This window comes from Schistocerca nitens, chromosome 2 (genome assembly GCF_023898315.1).
Source record: "Schistocerca nitens isolate TAMUIC-IGC-003100 chromosome 2, iqSchNite1.1, whole genome shotgun sequence".
Taxonomy (NCBI): Eukaryota; Metazoa; Arthropoda; class Insecta; order Orthoptera; family Acrididae; genus Schistocerca; species Schistocerca nitens.
Window position 1 is genome coordinate 897,851,276 of NC_064615.1, and position 17,905 is coordinate 897,869,180.

The 17,905-nt window shown below is 42.2% G+C and overlaps 1 protein-coding gene across 1 annotated transcript in view; it reads left to right on the plus strand.

The window, feature by feature from the left end:
* Positions 1-17,905, plus strand: part of LOC126237206 (suppressor of lurcher protein 1-like) — a 732,293-nt gene that overhangs the window by 671,289 nt on the left and 43,099 nt on the right. The window lies entirely within an intron of this gene.

Here is a 17,905-nt window from a genome sequence, read left to right on the forward strand (position 1 = left end):
GATTGGGATGAAATGATAATGAAGACAGCACAGCACCCAGTCCCTGAGTGGAGAAAATCCCCGATCCAGCTGGGAATCGAAGCCAGACTCCTTAGGATGGCACTCCGCCACGCTGACCATTCAGCTATCGGGACGGACTAAAACACGGAATAAGAAAATGTAACAAACTTCTGTTACAGGCCTGGCTACAAGTGAAAGCCTGGAAAGTGTTGCAAGGTACAACACTCACTCTACCAAATGGTAGTAAGGCATACCACTGGTTCAACAATGTGTTTTTGTCAATCAGCAATAAATTTCGTTGTTTTTAGCATTGAATTTCTGAGAAATATGTTATTCATCTGCCACGAAAATACAAAACATGATACGTGGCCCGCGTCGTCTAGTCTGCACCCACACTGAGCGTAGGCATTTCCCTTTTCACATTTTCTAGCTTTCCTAATACGTCCAAACTTCTGACGTTCCACGCTCCGACTTGTAGAATGTTATCTCGTCATTGGTTATTTTACATTTTCTCATGGTCATCTCCACCTGGGCAGCCCCCTCGGAGATGCGAATGGGAGACTCGTCCGGGATCTTTTGCCATTAGAGAGATCATCATGACACATTTTCAGCTGTTGGTCACATGTTCTGTGGATACACATTATGTGCCTTTAATGAAGTGATTTGTACTGCCTTCTGCATCCTCATGTCGTGGATCAGCGCTGATTCTTCCGCCTGCTAGAGGCAGTTTCCTATCTCACTGGCAAGACAGTGCCCTGAACCTCCGTCCGCTCTTTCACCCTCCTTGATAAGGTCATTGGCAGAATGAAGTTGACTTCTTATGCTGAATGTCTTTGGCCGCCATTGTTGATACTTGTTATTTACAATCTGAACAGTAACTGCGTTGGAACACGAGGCCAGGAAAGTTTTGATTACTAGCGAAAGATGCTGCCCTCTAGACTACACACGCCTCGTGAAAAGACAACACCGACCGATCTTAAGCAGCTAACAAATTTTGATGAGTTTTCCGTTAATTCCCTTCAAGTTGCAAAAAAAGGAAAATAAACGGGTGCGGTTTTTTATGAGTTATTTGCATTGGGTGCTAAAATCATAAATTAAATCGTAACGAACTGCCAGGAGGAAATTTAGATTCACTTCACAATTAGTATCGGTAACGAAAAGAAGACTGAAGGGGAATCGTCCGGGAGAATCACTGTGGAAACAAATGAGGTACCGAAGTACTGAGGAATGATGAGCGTCTGGAGTTCTCTTGAGCCTTCTTTTCTTTTTTTGACTCATCAGTCTTCTGACAGGTGATTGGTGCGATGCGGTATGCCACGATTTCCTCTCTTGTGCCAACCTTCTTATCCCAGAATAGCACTTGCACTCTCCATTTTGCAGGGTGAAGTGACAAACGCAAGACACCTCATATATATCCAGAATGAATAAATACACTCCTGGAAATGGAAAAAAGAACACATTGACACCGGTGTGTCAGACCCACCATACTTGCTCCGGACACTGCGAGAGGGCTGTACAAGCAATGATCACACGCACGGCACAGCGGACACACCAGGAACCGCGGTGTTGGCCGTCGAATGGCGCTAGCTGCGCAGCATTTGTGCACCGCCGCCGTCAGTGTCAGCCAGTTTGCCGTGGCATACGGAGCTCCATCACAGTCTTTAACACTGGTAGCATGCCGCGACAGCGTGGACGTGAACCGTATGTGCAGTTGACGGACTTTGAGCGAGGGCGTATAGTGGGCATGCGGGAGGCCGGGTGGACGTACCGCCTAATTGCTCAACACGTGGGGCGTGAGGTCTCCCCAGTACATCGATGTTGTCGCCAGCGGTCGGCGGAAGGTGCACGTGCCCGTCGACCTGGGACCGGACCGCAGCGACGCACGGATGCACGCCAAGACCGTAGGATCCTATGCAGTGCCGTAGGGGACCGCACTGCCACTTCCCAGCAAATTAGGGACACTGTTGCTCCTGGGGTATCGGCGAGGACCATTCGCAACCGTCTCCATGAAGCTGGGCTACGGTCCCGCACACCGTTAGGCCGTCTTCCGCTCACGCCCCAACATCGTGCAGCCCGCCTCCAGTGGTGTCGCGACAGGCGTGAATGGAGGGACGAATGGAGACGTGTCGTCTTCAGCGATGAGAGTCGCTTCTGCCTTGGTGCCAATGATGGGCGTATGCGTGTTTGGCTCCGTGCAGGTGAGCGCCACAATCAGGACTGCATACGACCGAGGCACACAGGGCCAACACCCGGCATCATGGTGTGGGGAGCGATCTCCTACACTGGCCGTACACCACTGGTGATCGTCGAGGGGACACTGAATAGTGCACGGTACATCCAAATCGTCATAGAACCCATCGTTCTACCATTCCTAGACCGGCAAGGGAACTTGCTGTTCCAACAGGACAATGCACGTCCGTATGTATCCCGTGCCACCCAACGTGCTCTAGAAGGTGTAAGTCAACTACCCTGGCCAGCAAGATCTCCGGATCTGTCCCCCATTGAGCATGTTTGGGACTGGATGAAGCGTCGTCTCACGCGGTCTGCACGTCCAGCACGAACGCTGGTCCAACTGAGGCGCCAGGTGGAAATGGCATGGCAAGCCGTTCCACAGGACTACATCCAGCATCTCTACGATCGTCTCCATGGGAGAATAGCAGCCTGCATTGCTGCGAAAGGTGGATATACACTGTACTAGTGCCGACATTGTGCATGCTCTGTTGCCTGTGTCTATGTGCCTGTGGTTCTGTCAGTGTGATCATGTGATGTATCTGACCCCAGGAATGTGTCAATAAAGTTTCCCCTTCCTGGGACAATGAATTCACTGTGTTCTTATTTCAATTACCAGGAGTGTATATCGAGGAGAGCTTTTCACCAAGTTATCAATTATAGCGGGCAGTATGGCAAATTTCCTGACGTTCGCAAATATTTTCTGTCGTTTGTTGGCGTCGAATTACAACACCGACTTCGTTTTTTCTAAAGGAAATATGTACATTTTCTTGTGGAATTTGAATGAATCTGAAATTAACGACATAACACGTTTGGGACTTGATTAAATACACTGAAGCGCCAAAGAAACCTGTTATAGGCATGGGTATTCAGAGAGATGTAAACAGGAAGAATACGGCACTGCGGTCGGCAGCTCCTATATAAGACAACAAGTGTCTGGAGCAGTTGTTAAATTACTGCTGCTACAATGGCAGGTTATGAAGTTCTAAGTGAGTTTGAACATGCTGTTATAGCGGCGCACGAGCGATGAGACACAGCATCACCTAGGTAGCAATGAAGAGGGGATTTTCTCGTACGACCATTTCACGAGTGTACCGTGAATATAAGGAATCCGGTAAAACATGAGATCTCCGACGTCGCTGCAGGCGGAAAAAGATCTACAAGAATGCGACCGGCGACGACTGAAGAGAATCGTTCAAGGTGACAGAAGAGCAATCCTTCCGCTAATTTCAGCAGATTCCAATGCTGGAGCATCAACAAGTATCAGCGTATCGACCATTTAACGAAACTTCATCGATATTGGCTTTCGGAGCCAAAGGCCCACTCGTGTGCGCTTGACGACTGCACGACACAATGCTTTACTCCTCGCCTGGGACCGTCTACACCGACATTGGAATGTTGATGACCGTAAGGATGTTGCCTGGTCGGACGAGTCTCGTTTCAAATTGTATCGAGCGGATGGACGTGTACGGGTATGGAGACAACCTCATGAATCCATGCACCATGCATGTCAGCAGGGGGCTCTGTGACGGTGTGCGGCGTGTTCAGTTGAAGTCATATGGGACCTCTGATACGTCTAGATACGACATGAGCAGTTCCAGCAGGACAATGCGACACCCCACACGTCTAGAATTGCTACAGAGTGGCTCAAGGAATACTCTACTGAGTTTAAACACTTCCGCTGGCCACCAAAGGCCCCAGACAGGAACATTGTTGAGTATATCTGGGCTGCCTTACAACTTGCTGTTCAGAAGAGATCTCCATCCCGCTCGCACTCTTACGGATTTAGGGACAGCCCCACTTCAAACATTAGTCGCGTCTTTGCCACACGGCACTTCTGCGTGCTCGCGGGGGCCATACACGATATTAGGCAGGTGTACCAGTTTCTTTGGCTCTTCAGTGTAGTAAGATAACTTCGCCGCAAAGCACTGTCCCGGCGTATGGAGAAGAGGTACCATAAACGTACACACGTATGCCCTATTATACCAAATGTAAACAAACACATAACTCAAGTAATGTTCTTGTGTTCAACTGTGCCCTTGAATCCCATCGGTCTGTATTCTGCTGATGTAGCGGTGTGGTTGTATGCTAAAGAATATTCAGAGTGTGCCAAGTACGAGAGGGTTCAACGACATTCCATCGCATTTCATCCTGTCCACGTTTCGCTGAATCTACAGTTTCGTGGCAGTGACTTCAAAAATTGGTTACATTCTCCGAATGTTAACTACGAGAACTATAAAGTGATTCGGCATATGTAAAATTTTGTTCAAGGAAGAACCATCGTTTATAAACCATGGCAAGTCAATCTTCACAATACGCAATAATCATTAGTTGAAAATGTACACTAACTCTAAGAAGTGCATACAACAACGCACGTGACGCGTCAACGTTGAAGTACGTTATTCAAGGCCTGCATCATTGGTCCCTGTTTTATTGATGGGAATCTAAGTACACTCCAGTGTTTCGAGTCCCTAAAATATGATGCTATCAAAATTATTGGAAACGTCCCATTGTACGTGTGATGATCAGTATGGTAGCAACCCGAAGAATGTCTCTTTAATTCCGAACTTGGAATGACACATTGTTTTAAGAGAACATTTGGAGAGAATTGGAAACGTTCAGAAAATATAAAATTGTCTGCACACTCACCAGACTTAACGCTTCTATACTTTTATCTGTGACGAAAATCTATCAGGGAACACCGACGACTCCGGCGGGCACGAAATGCCTTATAACACTGGCTTACGCTGCCGTTAACTCCAGACGAAATTCAGCGTGCAGTATTGTTCCTCCAGAATTACTTAACACTGAGTTGACAGAAGTCTTGGGATATATTCTAATATCGTGTCCTTCCTCCTTTCACAGCAACTCGACGTGGCATGGGCTCAACACATAGTTGGAGGTCCTCTGCAGAAATAATGAGCCATGCTGCACCTGTAGCCGTCCATAATTGCGACAGCTTTACCGGTGCAGAATTTTGTGCACAAACCAACCTCTTGACTATGTTCCTTACCTATTCGATGGGATTCACGTCGGGCGATCTGGGTGACCTAATCTTTCGCTCGAATTGTCCAGAATGTATTTGAAACCAATCGCGTAAAATTGTGCCCCAGCGATATGTGGTTTGGGAACATGAGGTCTATGAATGCAAATGGTCTCCAAATAGCCGAATATAATCATTTCCATTTATTGATCGGTTCAGTTCTACTAGAGGATCTATCTATTCTATGTAAACAGAGCCCACATCATTATGGAGGCATTATCACCTTGCACAAAGCGTTGTTAACAGCTTCGTTCCATGGCTTCGTGGGGTGTGCGTCACTCTCGAACCCTACCATCAGCTGTTACCAACTGAAATTGGGGCTCATCCGACCAGTCCACGGTTTCCCTCATCTAGGGGAGGGGCGCTGCCAGCGATGCTCTTAGCGAAGGCACTCGTGTCGATCGTCTGCCGCCACAACCCATTAACGTCAAATTTCGCCGCACTGTCTTAACGGATACATTCGTCGCATGTCCCACACTGATTTCTGTGGTTATTTCAAGCAGATTTGCTTCTCTTTTAGCAGTGACAACTCAACGCCATAGCCGCGATTCTCTGTCGTTAAGTGAAGGCCCTAGGCCACTGCGTTGTCTGTGGAGAGAGGGAATGCCTGAAACTTGGTACTCTCAACACACTCTTGACACCGTGCAATTCGGAATATTGAATTCCCTAACGATTTTCGAAATGAAATGTTCCATGCCTCTAGTTCCGACTATCATTCCGCATTCAAAGTCTTTTAATTCCCGACCATAACCACTTCGGAACCTCTTTTACATGAATCACTTGTGTACAAATGACAGCTCCACCAATGTAGTGCCCTTTTACACCCTGTGTACTGTATATGTGCATTTCACTATCCCACGACAGCTGTCACCTCAGTATATAGCGTGTAGCAAAACTCAGGGTCAACATTTTGAGGGCATTATATGACACCTGTGATAATAAACAGACGAACCGTTCCTTACAGGTTTTCTTACATTTGTTATCACGCGGCAGGCGTTTATGGAACCTCCTCTCCTGATGGCGGGGCAGAGTTTTGCGGCACATTTATCTTGATACTGTTTAATCAAGTGCCATACATGTTACGTCATTGATGTTCTATTAGAAGGTTCTTTCGAATGCCACATAAAAAGTGGATAGTTCCATTATAAAAAACAAAGTCAGTGCAGTAACTTTTAATGACTATAAAAAATTCTTCTGCGTGGGCTCCCAGACTCAATAAATCTGAAGAACGACATTTTTCCATGAAATTGTGTTTTTCATTTTTTTTCCTCACTATCGTTTTCGGGCATTGCCCATTCTCAAGTGTGCCTGGGAACACAAACCAAGTAACTAATTAGCCGGCCGTGGTGGTCGTGCGGTTCTAGGCGCTTCAGTCTGGAACCGCGTGACCGCTACGGTCGCAGGTTCGAATCCTGCCTTTGGCATGGATGTGTGTGATGTCCTTAAGTTAGTTAGGTTTAAGTAGTTCTAAGTTCTAGGGGATTGATGACCTCAGATGTTAAGTCCCATAGTGCTAAGAGCCATTTGAGCCAAGTAACTAATTGGACGTGCCATTAGACACAGATAACATTTACCTCTAGTAATATAAGTGATAATTCGTCGTCATTAGTTTAAAAATCGAGTGCCATGTTTAATTGTGAAAAGCACAGTCGTCACACTTTCTTCCCTTTATTGTTATTTCGTCTCCTCCCAACCCTCACCCCATACGAATAGGAAGGTGGGCTATCAGCGGATATAATTTGCCGCGCTACAGCCAAGAGTAGAATTTTTAAAAACATAATATAAAAATAAATGTTTTATACGATGGGAAGACAAATCGTCCGTTGCGTAAGTTAAAATATAAAAGGTTGATTTGGTTGTTAATTAAAATATAGATGAAACTGATCGGGAAAGAACGTCGCACACCAAATACAAAAACAGATAGAGAACTGTATAAAATAAAATTGAAAAGCCAGTTTGTTGAATGATTAAAATAGATACATATATAGGGGAAGAGATTAGTGAATACAGTCAGGGAGAAGGATATCATGGGAATGTAGCACTTAAAGGTAGTACACAGGAGGCTGTTTGTATGGCTGGATGTTTGCAGAAGGGATAAGGGAAGCATGGACAGGGGTGTGGTTCCAAACCAAGACTTAAGAAGTGGGTGGAGACGATTGGAGAGGAACGGAGCCCTGATGTGTCGTTACACATAAGGGCAGATTCCATGGGTAAGAGAAGCCGATCAAAATTTAGTTGGAAGAGGATGTGGAGGATGTGGAGGTGTAGTGTTGGAGGAATGTGGTGGTTGAGACGTGGCAGAATACCATGATCAGTGAGTAGGGGAGGAACTACAGGAGCGGGTAGTGTCTATTTCGCGGGTAACGTAGAATATTCGGAAGTGTTCAAGTTGTTAGAATAGACTCGGAAATTTTATAAGTTGGTAAGGGATGTAGGTGGGGGAGGTCCGGAGGAGGAGGCTAAGTGCATGACGTTCGAGGATCTGTAGGGTGTGATGAAAGGAAGGAGGACTGGAGGTCCATACCACATTGGCACAGCAGATGATGCGTCGGATTAGGGATTTATACCTGTAGGTGTGGAGAATTGTGGAAGGGAGCAATCTCTATCTTCGGCCGGTTAGTAGTTTTGATAGTTTTGTCTGGTCGTAAATGATGAGATAAAAGTCGTGGAGGCGCAAGCTGCGGGTGATTAGGCCTGTAATTATTGTTTTGGTTTTGCAGTCGTGAAACATTCATTTCACTTTATTATCATTTGAATCCCTTCGCCTCATATGGGGTGGGGTATGAGGGTGAGGGGGGGGGGGGGGGGGGGGTTGCACTGTCAGCAGATGCAAGTCGCTGCTCTTCAGCTATATGACAGTAAAACGTTTAAAACACATTAGATGACGGCGCTTGGAGAAATGAATGCTTTGCGTAATAGAAAGACATAGATTCAGTTGCATTATTCAGAGGGGTAGCTGCGTGGTCTAAGGCGTCTTGTCACGGTTGCGCGGCTCGCCCCGCCCCCCTCCCCCCCCTCGGAGATTCGAGTCCTCCTTCGGGCAGGATATGTGTGTTGTCCATAGTGTAAGTTAGTTTAAATTAGATTAAGTAGCGCGTAAACTTAGGGACCGATGACCTACGCAGTAGGGTCCTGCAAGATCTTACCACAAATTTACAATTTTTTTGCATTATTCAGAATATAAAAAGCGGATTTATTGACGACGTACGGGAGTGATACAGATGAAATGGCAAATTAATGTTTCGCCAAAGATGAAAGACAGAGGGAGAGTCGCATAAGTTTTTCTTCTTACTAGTTTGATGTGGCCCGCCACGCATTACTTTCCCGTGACAATCTCTTCATCTAAGAGTATCACTTGCAACAGGTCCAAATTATTTGCTGGATGTATTCAAGTCTCTGTCTTCCTCTACAGTTTCTTGCCTCTACAGCTCCCTCTAGTACCATGAAAGTCATTACCTGATGTCCTAACAGACGTCCTGCCATCCTGTCCCTCCTTCTTATCATTGTTTTCCATGTGTTCATTCACTCACCGGTTCTCCGGAAAACTTCCTCATTTATTACCTAATATCCAACATTTTTCTGTAGCACCATATCTCATATGGTTCGATCCTATTCTTTTCCGGTTTTCCCGCAGTCCTTATTTTATTATAATACAATGCGGTGCTACAAACTTACGTTCTCATAAATTTATACTTCGAATTAAGGCCTTTGTTTGTACAAGTAGAGCTCTCTTGACCAGGAAGGTCATATTTTGGTAGTGCTGGTCTGTTTTTTATGTCCTCCGAGCTCTGTCTGTCATGGGTTATTTTGCGGCTTAGGTAACAGAATTCCTTAACTTCATTTACTTCTTGATGTCCAACCGCTGTTCTCATTTCTGCTACTGCTCATTACTTTCGTCTGTCTTCTATTTACTCTCAATCCATACTCTGTACTCACTGGACTGTCCATTCCATTCAGCAGACCATGTAATTTTTTACTTTCACTGAGGATAGCAATGTCATCAGGGAATTGTATCATTGCATTCTTTTCACACTTTCACACTTGAAACTTTCTTTGATTTCCGTCATTGCTAATCAATGCATTGATTGAGCACTAGGAACGAAAGACTACATCCCTGTCTCACACCCTTTTTAATACCAACACTTCTTTCCTCGTCCCCCACTCTTATTGTTCCTTCCTAACACTTTTTACATATTGTATATTATCTGTCTTTCAGTATTTTTTTCATAATTTCGAACATCTTGCACCATTTGACGTTGTCGAACGCTTTTTCCATGGTGACAGATCCTATGAACGTGTCTTTATTTTTCTTTAGCCTTGCTTTCAGTATCCATCCCAACGTCAGAATTGCTTCTCTGTTGCCATTACCATTCCTAAAGCCGAACTGATCGTCATCTGACAATCTTCAATCATTTCCATTCTTCTGTGTGTTATTCTTGTCAGCAACTTGGATGCATGAGCTGTTAAGCTGATTGTGCGATAATTCTCGCGTTTGTCGGCTCTTGCAATCTTCGGGATTGTGTGAATGACGTTTCTCCGAAAATCAGATGGTATTTCGCCAGATTCATGTATTCTAGACACCGACGTGAATAGTCTTTTTATTGCCACTTCCCCCAATGATTTTAGAAATTCTGATGGAATGTTATCAGTCCCTTCTGCCTTAATCGATCTTAAATCTTCCAACGTTCTTTTAAATTGAATTTTTAACACTGGATCCCCTATCTCTTCTACGTCGACTCCTGTTTTTCTGCTCTTACGCCATCAGACTAGTCTTCCCCTTCAAAAGGGCCCTCTGTGTTCTCTTTCCACCTATACGCTCTCTTCCCTGCATTCAACTGTGGAGTTTCCATTGCACTCTTGAAGTTGTCACCCTTTTTTTTAATTTCACGGAAGATTATTTTGACTTTTCTACATGCTGAGTCAATACTTCCAACAATCATTTCTTTTTCGGTCTCTTCACATTTTTCATGCTGCCGTTTCGCCTTAGCTACCCTGCATTCCGTACTTATGTCATTTCTAAGTGACTTTTATTTCTATATCCCTGGATTTCACAGAACGTTTTTGTACTTCCTCTTTTCATCGATACGCTGAATTATTCCTTCTGTCACCTATTATTTTCTCGCAGTTACCTTCTTTGTATATATGTTTTGTCTTCTTCTGTGATTGCCCTTTTCAGAGAAGTTCATCCCTCTTCAACTAACTGCTTACAGAGCTACTTATGATCGCAGTATCTACAGTCTCAGAGAACTTCAAGAGCATCTCATCATTCCTTGGTACTCCGTATCCCACGTCTGTGCACACTGACTCTGATTGACTAATCTCTTTAACTTCAGCTTACTCTCCATCACTATTCAATTGTGGTATATCTGCTCCTGGGTGCACCTTACAATCCAATATCTGATTCGGAATCTTTCTGCTGGAAAAGTTATGGCTACGGTGTTTTTTCGATTCCGAAGGACTCTTGCTTGTGGACATCATGCCAAGTATAACCACCATAGATTCTGATGCATATGTGACGACACTGAAGAAACTTCAAGCTCGACTGAGTCGTGTTCTACCACATCGGCAAAAGCAGGATGTTTTGCTGTTGCACGACAATGCACGGCCACATGTCAGTCAAAAAACCATGGAAGCGATCACAAAACTCGGATGGACAACACTGAAACACCCGCCTTACAGTCCTGACCTGGCTCCACGTGACTGTCATCTCTTTGGGAAACTGAAAGACTCTCTTCGTGGAACAAGGTTTGAAGATGGTGACTCCCTTGTGCACGCTGCCAAACAGTGGCTCCAACAGGTTGGTCCAGAATTTTACCGTGCGGGTATACAGGCGCCGATTCCAAGATGGCGTAAGGCAGTTGAGAGGGATGGAAATTATGCGGAGAAATGAAAGTATTGTTCCTAAAGGATGTATCTACATACTGTAAAACTTTCAAAGCTGTAGAATAAAAGATGGATTTAAAAAAAAAAGTGTGCATTTCTTTTCGAGTGACCCACGTGTATAAGTTTGTTATATGGTAAGAATTATTCCTAAAAGAGATTTTTTAATTTTTCAAGTATGATTATGCTGTAGGGGAGGATATGCGCCATCAACAACCATGAATAGTCACACAAAAGCCCACAGAAACATGCTGTACAGTAGAAGACACTATTGCATATACAACTCCGTATAGAGACACGTCGTAAGGCGGGACGAACGCGAAAGCGTATCGTGAAAAAAATTTGATTTGATCTTCGTTTACTACATGATATTGAAACTTCAGTTCCTAAATAATACATTTCACGTCCTGAATATTATGTTCAAATTCCACTCCCAACTATGATAAAAATAATAATTACCAAAAGCTTGCGCGGGGCCATGCTCCTTCGTCGTTCTGTATTTCCTCATTATTTATTGCGGCGGTATTTTCTTCCAGTTTTATGTTATCACGATGTGGGAATATTTCTGTGTTTAGCACACTCATAACTTGCGCAAAGGTGTGTGTGTGTGTGTGTGTGTGTGTATTTATATGGAAAAACTCAAAATTCTAATCATAGTTACAACTCTCTGATAGGATAAACAGGCCCCAAAACAACATTTGTTTCCCCAAATGCCGTTGAAGTTGCAGCGTATGATGCTTGTGTAGTTTTTAACTGGGCTAATCGTGGCAGACTACGGACTGTACAGAGGCTAGTATTTGATCCAGGAGCTTTCACGCTTTTGACAGTGGAGGAAATCGGTAACAGGAGAACTGATGCAACTGGCATTATTGTTACTCAATTTGAAAATCATGTTGACCTTAGAGGACAAGCAAATAAAGACTGCTTGAGGATGAAGAGGAGAATTCATATGGTTTGCACTAGTTCACCCAAATAACGCAAGGTCTAACACAAACACTATCAAGTGTTTCATTCAGATATCCCGTAACTTACATTTTGACAGCTTTAGGCACCTTTTCCTCACAAAACACTGAAACTATAGTTGTTAAATTTTGCATGTAATTATTCAATACCATATTGGAACGTTCTGCGGGAGTAATTTTCATTTACTACAATAGTAAGGCATTTATGTTAGAAAAAAGCCATAAAATTTTGTATAATTTTTCACAGAAATTTGGAGAGCTGTAAAAATCTAGCAAAAGAAGATATCAATATTCTGTTCCACAGATATCTGTAATAATGGTATATCAGTCTTTGTGCAAAAAAACATCAATTTGATTCTGACAGATTTTTCAAATAAACAGTATTTGTACTCACCATGTTGAAAAATTTCAATTGTTTATATCTGCAAACGCATAACTTCAATAAGCATCAATAGGCACGAAAACATGGAAACTATGGGCATTATAAGATTTTCTCATAGAATTGTAGTTTTGCATACGTCCCCCCTAAATGTTATTTGTTTTCACCTGATATCTACTGTTATATTTTATCTTAATTATTGTTTGTATGGGCACCGTTGTGTATGACACTTAAAAAGTTTGTTTTACCAATAATCAATTGCTAATGTTGTTTCTCCATGTTTGTCACATGGTGTAATTGTGAACACGTTGTTTTAGACTAAAGGTGTGGACATATTTTTCGTACTGAGATACTATCTTTGAGATCTGACGTTATTTACATCGATTAAAAATATACTGAATATTGTTGTTGTTGTGGTCTTCAGTCCTGAGACTGGTTTGATGCAGCTCTCCATGCTACTCTATGCTGAATATATACGATCTAAATAGTTTTTGTGCAGTTCATGAAGTATGTCTCGACTTATGTACTAAAGATTATTTAACGGTACTTATGTGCGACACCAATTTATTTATATAATACGTTGTTCACACGTTTTCACACAACTGTTACTAGGAGACGGAGCTATTTTTGAAATCCTATCGATAGTTTTAAGATCCTTGCATTTTTTGTAAGGTCAGGAAATCGTTTCTGAAAGTATTTGTATGGAGTGTAGCCATGTATAGAAGTGAAACATGGACGATAACTAGTTTGGACAAGAAGAGAATAGAAGCTTTCGAAATGTGGTGCTACAGAAGAATGCTGAAGATAAGGTGGGTAGATCACGCAACTAATGAGGAGGTATTGAATAGGATTGGGGAGAAGAGAAGTTTGTGGCACAACTTGACTAGAAGAAGGGATCGGTTGGTAGGACATGTTTTGAGGCATCAAGGGATCACAAATTTAGCATTGGAGGGCAGTGTGGAGGGTAAAAATCGTAGAGGTAGACTAAGAGATGAATACACTAAGCAGATTCAGAAGGATGTAGGTTGCAGTAGGTACTGGGAGGTGAAGAAGACTGCACAGGATAGAGTAGCATGGAGAGCTGCATCAAACCAGTCTCAGGACTGAAGACCACAACAACAACAAACAACACATGCTGTGGTGTGGGGCTATAAGTATGGTTGAAAATGAACACACTTCGTGCACCGCTATCGCAGTATAATCATTTTTGTTGCTCCAAGACGAGTAATTTCAACAGTCTTGTACTGCCATCAGTTGATATTATCGAGTAGCTATAAAACTGTCATGTATTTTTATTCTCTTACTGACAGTTCAAAGTAGCCAATGCAAATTGCACGAGTGGCAGTTCGCTGAGTGAGTGTAAACAGTGTGCTTCGTAGAAAATGTTACAAGGTTTGTTTCGTTAGTGCTTCCGGCTGCCTTTGACATTTAAATAACGTGGTAATGCTTTTGTTCTCATAAACACTTTCATGTCATGCACCTTATGTTTTAGAAGAGGACGTTTGCCGACTCTGAAGTTCGGATTGTTTGTACCGCTGCCACCCCAGCCCATCAAATAACAATAAAAATAAATTTATAAATTATTGACAACGATGTAGTAACATATGTTACTAGAGGTAAATATTACCAGTGTCCTATTAGTTACATGATTTGTGTTTGGATAATTTTTGTTACGGTGTGTCGCTATGTTTTCAGATACGCTTGAGAAGGGGCAGTGCCCGAAACCAGTAGTATGAAAAATAAAAAATAAAAAAAATGCAGTCTAGTGGAAACAGGTCGTTTATCAGACTGTACAATAATAAAGATTACCTGTAATCGTCAGGCAATTCATCATATTGCCCGCTGTAACTTGACGAAAGCCGCACATCGATATATTTCTTTGTTCTGTATATATTTGGGATGGGTGCCTTACCCTGGATGTTGGAGAATTTCAAACCTCTGTCTTCCCTACAGTTTTTGCTCTCTACATCTGCACAGCTCCCTCTAGCAGCGTGACGTTTATTCCCTGATGTCTTAACCCAAGTCCTATCACTCTGTCTGACATCCTTCTATAGCATTAGATGTGAAACGCTTCAGTTCTCTTCTTTTCTGGTTTTCCCTCAGTGTATGATTTATTTTCATACAATGTTGTGCTCCAAGCGTTCATACTCAAAAATTCCTCCCTCAAATCATGATCGATGTTTCATACTAGTAGACTTCTTTTGGTCAGAAATGCCCCCTTCACCTGTACTAGGATACTTTTTATGTCCTTGTTATATCGCTCCCAAGGTAGCAGAATTCCCTAAGTTCTTCTGTTTCGCTTTTTTTCTGAACATTGACGTGTTAAGCAACATTTCCACTCAGGAATGCTGCAAGCTGCGAAATCTGCGGTGGCAGAGGGATCAGTATTGTTAGGAAGTCACTGCAAATGGATCATACAACCCTCCAGAAAAGTATCATGGTACCTCTGAAAATATACATTTTCCTTTTTCATTCTCTACCCACCTATTGCCATCTAGGCCTACGCTAATAGTGTTACTTGGCCTATGTTATAAAAAACATGAAAACTGTTTAACGGAATAAAATTAAAATAAATAATGCCACTACTATAATTGTTTGCGTTTGTGTGGATGAATCTATTCTCTGTCACTGACTTCATTATAATCGTCTGATATAGTTGGTAAGTTATCAATTTCATTTACATCCTTTGATGGGTAAAGATGAGCAGTGGTCATTCTTTCAATCAGTAGTGCAGCGACCGCCGACTGTTTAACGAACTTTGATGCTAGGAGAGTTCCATTCGTTATAGGTATAGACAGCCGTTTCATCAAGTTGGTTTTCATTCTGAATATCTTGCTGAAAACAAAAATTTTAAAAGGAAATCAATTCACATAAATAATATTGAAAATTTTCGATTTGGGATGCCTCATCTCTCTCTTCTTCTTTCATTAAATAATCTTATCAGTTCCCTATAAGGATGCTAACAGTAACAACCAAACAGCTTACAACCTTCTGACGCTAAAGATTTTTACCTTCCCTCCCTTGCATTCTGCTATGGCATTCGGAAGTGATAGTACTGCCAGGGTGAAGTCCGCTGAAGCACATTGTCATCGGATGGGATTAGTCCAATCTCCAAAATATAGATATTATCCCCTAATTAGGCCTGTGTTCGTGTACATTTGAAACATGGCATAACACTCTTCCCTTCATGTACAGATTCAATCTTAAATAGGCCTAATTTTAAAATTTCGTACTCAGCAAATTATTACGGAAAGCTAAATGAATTTTGTGCGAAAATCAATCAAGCTTAGCTTCTGTAGAAACATCTGCTGGAAGCACATGCGAGGGCAAAGAGCACCATCTCTCATCCCCTTCTTACATTTCACGTGGTTTAACTCGCGATACAAGATCTATCAGCGTCGTAAAAGTCGGTGTAACATAGCTCTCTGTTTTGATACAGGCCTCTTTTTAGAGGAAACACAGATAAATGTTTTATAAGTGGGTCATGAAATTTAAACGGCATCTGAAATCCGTGACATTCAATGATTAAGAAATTGTGACGTCTCTCCATAAATTCTCTTATAAGTGGAGGCATGGCCAAAACATTCTTTGACTTCATTGGTCTCAGAAGTTCTACACGTAAGTAAATGCTGTTAATGTTCAAAAAAATTGGTCTCATCTGCAGCCGCTACAGGATCCACAATAAATGCAGCCATAGATTCTTTGTGAACATAATCCTGTGTCATGTTGGTTAGTAAAATGTCTGTTAAAGATTTTTCTTTTTGTTTCTTTAACTTTGATGATTGGAAGTGAGCATTCACTGTATTAAATATGAGCGAAATCCTCTTTAGAAATTGGAAATAGATTTTAATAAATGGGTCATTGAACAAGTTTAGAATCTCTTTGGCCTTATTAAACTTTTCAGTTGCCAACAGACAAATAAAAAATAAAATTAATGCATTCGACTTCTCCAACATTTGATGCACAACATCAAGAAGTGAAAGTCAACGAGTCTGATTTTTATTCACTTTTAGCTGCCTATATTGTTGAAATTGATCTAGCTGATATTGCCGTTTGCGACTTAGTTTCAAATAATTATGTACAGCTTGCAACGACTAGGAAGTGCCTCGCAACTATCATTAGCACACAAGTGAACTGAATGACAAATGCATTGTATTATATTGTTCCAGGAAGGAACTCTTTTAATTGACTGGATACGGAATTGTGCTTCCTCGGCACAGTATTTGCAGCATCTTAGGCAAAACCAATGACGTTTCCTAATGGAATATTCTGTTGTGCGGCTTGAGTGAGTTTCTCATACTAGTTAGCCCTCGTTGCGCCAATTACAGACAGTTATTATTTCAGTCCAACTGAATAGTGTGCTCAATATTCGGCCTTCCTGTCTGTCTTAATAGCACACAACAATGCAAGAAGAACTGGGTGAAGCAATATCAGTACTTAAAAATAAAGGATTTTACTTCTTGAAACTTTGAATAGTATCATTTTTATGATAAGTTACAACAGTATTTCTCGTATTAGCCTTGCTTTCATTTTTATAACATTTTGTGTTATCTTAGAATCAGGAAACTCACTTTCCTGTCAAGTGATCATTTGTATCCAAAGAAATATCATGAGCTGCTAGGAACCGGCAGTTTTAACCTCGGCTTCTGTTGCTTGTCGAGTGTTGTCGTGTCTTAGGCAAAAACTTTACAGAAGTTGCGCATGATTGTTCAGTGATATCCACTCATTTTGTTAATATGCTTTTTTGATTGCATGTGTTTCTTTAATACAGCTTGAGTAGCTACTGTGGAATCATTACAGTGTTTGCCTTTTGCCTTACAGCAATTATTAGGGTCCTTTCCTACCTATGAACGAAATATTGGCTCCTTCAGCCAAGCAGTGCGATATTGTTTAGGTTTCTCACTTTTTTTCAAGTCACCTCTTTGTATCTTCTTTTTCTTTGGCGTAGAAATAACCCACACCTCTTCATCACTACTTGACATAAAACCTGCTTAATAAAGTACACAAATTAACACAGAATGTCTATATGTTGTTTGACAACGCGTGCTATGTAACGAACGAGAGAACGAAGAGCTGAGAATGATTGTTATCTCACAGCACAGCAGACGGTGCAGCCACGAGTAATGAGAAATCGTAGACTGCAGGAAGCACCTAGCCGAAATACGTTGTTCAAAAAATTGCTCTGAGCACTATGCGACTTAACTTCTGAGGTCATCAGTCGCCTAGAACTTAGAAGTAATTAAACCTAACTAACCTAAGAACATCACACACATCTATGCCCGAGGCAGGATTAGAACCTGCGACCGCTGCGGTCGCTCGGTTACAGACTGTAGCGCCTAGAACCGCACGGCGAAATCCGTTGTTCATTAAATATTGAAGTATTAAGCCGAACTGTTACGACACACGGCGTTA